The sequence below is a fragment of the Elephantulus edwardii genome, unplaced genomic scaffold (assembly GCF_000299155.1).
Source record: "Elephantulus edwardii isolate Elephantulus edwardi_28Jun2011 unplaced genomic scaffold, EleEdw1.0 scaffold00126, whole genome shotgun sequence".
Taxonomy (NCBI): Eukaryota; Metazoa; Chordata; class Mammalia; order Macroscelidea; family Macroscelididae; genus Elephantulus; species Elephantulus edwardii.
In genome coordinates, this window is record NW_006399876.1 from 3,090,203 (window position 1) to 3,096,554 (window position 6,352).

The following is a 6,352-nucleotide window of genomic DNA, read 5'->3' on the forward strand; positions in this document are numbered from 1 at the left end:
GAAGAGAGGGGATAAGTAATGAACAGTGCATTTAAACAGATTAAGTAAAGAACGGTTTAAAAGGGCTAAATGATTAGGTATTATCTGCATGACAATAGTGCAGAATAAGAGTTGCATAGCAAAATGGACTGGAGATGGGTAGGTAAGAACATGTGCAACAATGATTGAGTGGAAATCCAAGTTTTCTGTAAACCTTCATTAAAATATCAATAAAAAAAGAAACCCAGTAGAGGGCCAGCTACAAGTCAGTTTTGACTTCCTGCCAATTCAGAGTGAAGTGTTACTCAAGTCAGCTCTGACTTGCTATGCACAACAGACTGAAAGCCCCCTGTCTGATCCTGAGCCAGCCACACCATCTCTGCAATGCGATTACCGTGTCAATCCATCTCAATGAGTGTCCATCTTTTTTGCTGGGCCTCTGCTTTTCCAGCGACTAGCCCCTCTTGATATCAAGTCCAATGTAAATGAGGTGAAGTCTGATGAGCCTTGGTTAAAACGAGCACTCTTGCTGCATTTTCTTCCCAAACAGGTTAATATGTTTTCATCTGGTACTCCATGGTGTAGTCAATAATATTCTTCACAAACAGCACAATTCAAAGGCATCAATTCCGGCATCTTCCCTATTCTTTGTCAATTGTTAAATGCAGATGAGGCAACTGAGTCAGGGGCACCCTGGACTTCAAACTGACATACTTGCTCTTTAGTACTTTAAAGTAGACCTCCCTGGTTCGAATCCACCAGATGCTCTGCTGGAGAAGGAGGGGCAATCTCCTCCTGTACCAATCAGATCTGATTTGACTGTACACACAAAATTTAAAAAAAAAAAAAAAAATCTAGAAGCAGACTTCCCCTATTCTAAATTAATTGATTTCTTGACTGCTGTTTCCATGTGTGCTGATTATGGATCCAATTTACAACTTTATTCTTTATTTACTATGCTGCTGTTTACTGGACCAGTCAGAACTCCTCATAAGTTTTGTTGTCTTTAGTCTGAAGTATAATTCATAATGAAGGATACATAGTCTTTGACTTTCTTTAGTAAGTACGTCCAGACCTGTCTACATACAGGTATGGGTAAGTACTGTTTTTAGGTTTGAGATTTTCATTGTAATGCTTTTTATAATGAATTGTCTTCCCAATGAAGACCAGGAGGGGACCCTGCCTCCATGTTAGATGCAGGAAGTCCGGGCCCATCACAGGCCGTATTACAGGTGGCAGTGTGTATGCTATCTGTGACACCGTGAACCACACACACCCCTTGCCACCCAAATGCTAAATGAAGGCACACAAGCAGAGCCATTCCCTGAGTCCTACCTGGTCACTAGGACCAAAGCCTACAGCTCTCGGAGAACCACCTCCCTCCTTAGACCAAACCTAGCCCTTTCCTCTCAAGGGCGACTCTCACGGCTGCAGTCTGGCTCCTCCCGGCGCCCACTCTTCTCAGCAGCTCTCTGCAGAGCAAACACTGGACGCCGCTCTTACCACAGCATTTGAAGAGTGTGTCATCTGGTCAGTAAGAGTTTTCTTTTCCATTCTGTTAAAAATTGTAGTCACCCATGCCCCATTCCATCTTACCATTTTTTCCCTTCAAAAGCCCTTTCCTACCACCTAACTGGTTTGAGTCTTTCAGGTGCAAAGGCCCACTCCAGGAGGGCAAGGCCTCCCTCTGTGTCATTCAGTGCCAAAACCCAAGTCCTGGAGCTGGGCGAGCCGGGGACAGTGCTCAGACATCCTCACTGACTCAACGGAAGGAAGGGGCACAGAGCATCAACAACGTCCGCCCTGCAAGTATCAACACCCCAGGCTCCCTGCATCTGGCACCAAAGGCGGTTTAGTTCCAACAGCTCAGAACATACTGCGGCTCAGTGAGCAGTCAAGATCCAGCGTGGAAAGGTCAGAAGTGACTCCTCACCATCGCATTCCACTCAAGGGTCAGGAGATTTAGAACTCGATGACAGCTGGGATAACACCATCTCTAAGTGACTTTTTAAACATGGGGGAGGGAGAACACTCCAAGTCCCCAACAGGAAGAAGATGGAGCCAAGTTGCCTAAGGCACTTACTTACGAGCCCTAAGGGTGAAACCGCCACTTCCTCAACGATGAGATCTCAGGGCACCCTCCCAGACCGGAGGAGAGCTGCTTCCTGGACCCATTCCGAACCAGCTACTCTCTGCTTCCAGAGGCCTGTTACTAGTGGAGAGTCCAATTCTAGCAGCCTCTTGGTGCAAACAAGAGGCCAACAGCCCTTTTAATGAGGAAAATAAATGAAAGCACTCCCGAGCCAACAACCCTAGCAACTGCATGTGCCCCATCTCAAGGAAGGGAGAGTACATACCCTTCTCACCGCCCCCCCAAGGTACTTGTCTCAGAAATGCAAAAGAAAAAACTATAACTCTCTGACAAAGTTTTTTTAAAGCATAAATGTAGCAAAACACTGTTCAAATTGACACATACTAGATACAACAAAGCAAATAGGAGGGGGGGAAACTCCCACTTCTAAGAACAAGTAATTCTTAACTCCCTTTAGACACTATGTGTATTTCACTCTCTTTCTTCAAGAGAGGCCTAACATAAGGAACTGAGCTGTCAATACAAAGGTACATGATTCCAACCTGCCAGCCCCTCTCTGCGAGGCAATCTCCTCCCTTGTAACTGACTGCTTCTGACAACCTGAAGGATCTGCTCTGCGTCAGTTCCGACCTAACACAACACAACAACAAATTTCTACATGACACAACCTTGCCTGCTCAAAGTAAGGACTTGCAACGCCTGTTGGAGAAGATAGACTACAGCCTTCAATGTGGATACTTCACAACATCAAGACAAAAATCCTTACCACTGGGTTGATAAGCAACATTATGATAGAGAGAAACCGAAGTAGTAAACAATTTCTTACTCAGATCCACAATCATCACCTTTGGTACCAGCAGTTAGGAAGATCTGAAGCCCATATTGCTTTGGGCAAATTTGCAGTCAAGCACCTCTCCAAATTACTGAGGAGTAATGACATTAGCTTAAAGACTAAGGGGTACCTCAGTCCTCTGAAGTACTTTCTATCCATCTGAAGGTTGGACAAGAAGGACGGAAGAAGAATCAATTCCTTTCCCTTGTGGTGCTGGAACAGAGAACTAAATGCCCTCTTCACTGCCAAAAAAAATATACAAATAGCTCTTGGAGGAAGTGCGACCAGGGTGCTCCTTGGAGGCGAGGACGATGACGTTTGGTCTCACTTATGTTGTTAGTAAGGGCTATTCCTCAATCAGATGAACTGACAGTGACTGCAGCAATGGGTTCAAGGACTTCCGAGATGAGGAGCACGCACAGGACAAGAAGGACATGGTTCCGATCTGTTGTGCACGGGGCTGCTGCGTCCTAGCTGACTCAATGGCACCTATCAACAGCATGTCTATTACGAAGGTGCTTTTGTTGCCTACCATAGGTAGCCGCTCTGCTAACTCAAAGGCCATGCCTCTCTGGCAGCTCAAATCTACCAAGGAGTGGCTCCTAGGGAAAAAGATTGGCAATCTCCTCCCACAAAAAACTTACAGCCTCAGAAATCCATCAAAAGGTCTGCTCTGAGCTGGTTCACACTTGATGGTAATGAAATAAGGCTTTATTATGTCTATTAACTTTTTATTGTGATTTGAGTAAGTTTACTTGCTTTCCATTTACCAATTCATACGTATGCTTCCCACACATTGATTCTGAGCCCCACTTAGAACTGTTAACAGCACTCTTCCAGTTTCCTTCTTGAACTTCCTATTTCCACTGGTCCTTTTTTCGTATCTCTTCCGGCCTTCTCTGCTCTACCCCTGGTCAAAAGCTGTTCTGATCTTGGAAGCCTGATCGTTTTAAAGCATACATTCCTCCCTGGGGTTACTGATCACCTTACAGGGATGTCTACTGTTGGCCTGAGTCATACAGCAATTTCAGTCCCAGGATTCCTCTCCCAACAGTCACAGAAACTAATGTGCTGGTACAGGAAATGAATGTCTTCTCTAGAATAAAAAAACTGAGGGAATCCTGATAGGTTCATGAACTACTTAAACTAACAAGTGCAAATTCAAGTCTAGGAAGGGGCTGATAAACATTTTATTTCTAAATACTTGATTCACTAGGCAAGTATGAACTAGCTTATCAGACAAATCTCTAAACTCAAAATACTAGCAGTCTTCTCATTTAAACATCCAATTAATAAAATTAAAATGTCCTCTGTTTAAAGAGCATCTTACACATAACCTGAAAATGGTAAATGAGTCATTACAAGGAACTCAACTCTTCAATTATTCTGCATTTTGAAAAATACTAGATTCAAAATTTACATAACAAAATTTGGAGTGGCGTAGAGCTGTAGCCGTTCCTTCGTTATGTGCTAGCTAGGATCAACTGCTGCATTCTGAACTGGCAGCACTGCCTGACTGGGCGGGGGACTCAGCAAATGTGTGAAATCAGCAGCAAACTGTTACAACTATTCCCATAATCCCCACAGGAGACCAGGCCTTCAGGTCCTGGTGAGACTGTTCCAAGCAAGGCAGGCAACAGTCTACACAGCCGCCAACTGGTAAAATGAGTTCTATCGCTGTCAGAATTTTGAAGCTACACTTTGACAGATCAAATGAATCATTTACCTTCAATAGAGGAAAGAAAATCTTTTCTAGATCCAAAGTAAGGAAACGAGAGTAATGAATTAAAGAAACACAGCCTTTTCTAACTCCAAGTAAAGAAAACGGTCCTGAACTGAGGAAACACTTGTGCGGCTTCTCTCTTGCTACCACTCAACACCTCCTACAAGTGACCTAGAGAACCAGCGTGAAACCATCTTCCTGGTCTTCACTGGTCTGTGGACTCTCTCTCTTTTCCTGTCACCACCTTCCATCGCTTCCTCTGATGCTCATTTTGCATCTGCCTATTATTTCAGTCTCTTGTAGGTGTGAACTCCAATCTGAAACCATCTCCAGATTCAACCATGGGAGGCCTTTTCTACTCTGCGTGGGTCTTTCTGGAAAAGATGAGCCAGCTCAAATCCTCATAATCCAGACTTCAGCTAGGCTTAGTGCAATAATGGAAACCTAATTCCCCAGCAAAACGGCTTTCGTTCCCTCTGCAAAAGCAGGGCATCTGGGCAAAGTTAAAACACACCACTCAGCAAACGCAGCGGAGGCATACAGTCCAGACAGGACGCAGCCTTGTTCTAGGGATTAACTGGGGCTCTGTCACCTTGGACAAACCACAACCCCCACCCTCTCAGGGCCCTGGCTCCCTGGCAGTCTAAAGGAAGAACTCTTCTGCCTCCCAGCTCCTACATGAGAAAATGAGTACAAAAAAACGCGACACTAGTCCTTAGAGCTCTTTGTCACTACTGCAGGAGGGCAGAGACCTCCTGAACTTTGGGCCCGACCTCTGAAGCCTGCATAAGTGTCGTTCCCAGCCCGTCCTAGCGGGCAGGAATCCTGGCGGGCAAGGGTCCTAGAGGGCAGGGGTCCTGGAGGGCAGGGGGTCCTAGGAGGGACAAGTCCTAGTGGGCGGGGGTCCTAGTGGGCTGGAGTCCTAGAGGGCAGGGGGGGTCCTAGCAGGGACGGGTCCTAGAGGGCAGGGGTCCTAGGAGGGACGGGTCCTAGAGAGCAGGGGATCCCAGAAGGGACAAGTCCTGGTGGCCAGGGGTCCTAGAAGTGACAAGTCCTGGTGGTCAGGGGTCCTAGGAAGGACGGGATCCTGGCGGGCAGGGGTCCTAGAGGTCAGGGGTCCTAGGAGGGACAAGTCCTGGTGGTCAGGGCTTAGTGGGCAGGGGTCCTGGAGGGCAGGGGCAAAGAGAGAGGTTCCAGCCCCCGGGAGGGTGGACTCGGCTGCGGTGAGCGGTGTCCACTCCCCTCTCTCCGGGCGCCGATGGACCTCCCCGCAGGGCCCCCGGGAAGCACCCACGAGGGAGCGGGGTGGACAAGGCGGCTGGCCGGGAGGACCTCCTCGACCCGCAGGCGGTCAACGTCCGGACAACGTCCGCGGCCTCCCATCGGGTCCCCTCCCGGTGTCCCGAGCGCGTGTCCGGCGGCCGGTGCGGGGCCCGCGGGGCGAGGGCTGCCGGACATCGCTCGCCCGGCCGCAGCCCGCCCGCGGGAAGGCCCTGGAGCCCGGGCGGCGGCCCCGCGGCGCTGGCACGTGAGCCGGCCGCCTTCGCGGGAGATTTGACTGCCCGGTCCCGGCCGCCGCAGCCCTAACCTTCCCAAGGGCACCGTCTGCGGAGGCAGCCCCTCGCCGCCCCCGGGGCCCAGCTGCGGCCGGAGAACAAAGCCGCTGACCTTCAGGCCCGGAGAGCCCGGCCGCCGCGCTTCCCGGACTGCCGAGGAGGCCGCGAGC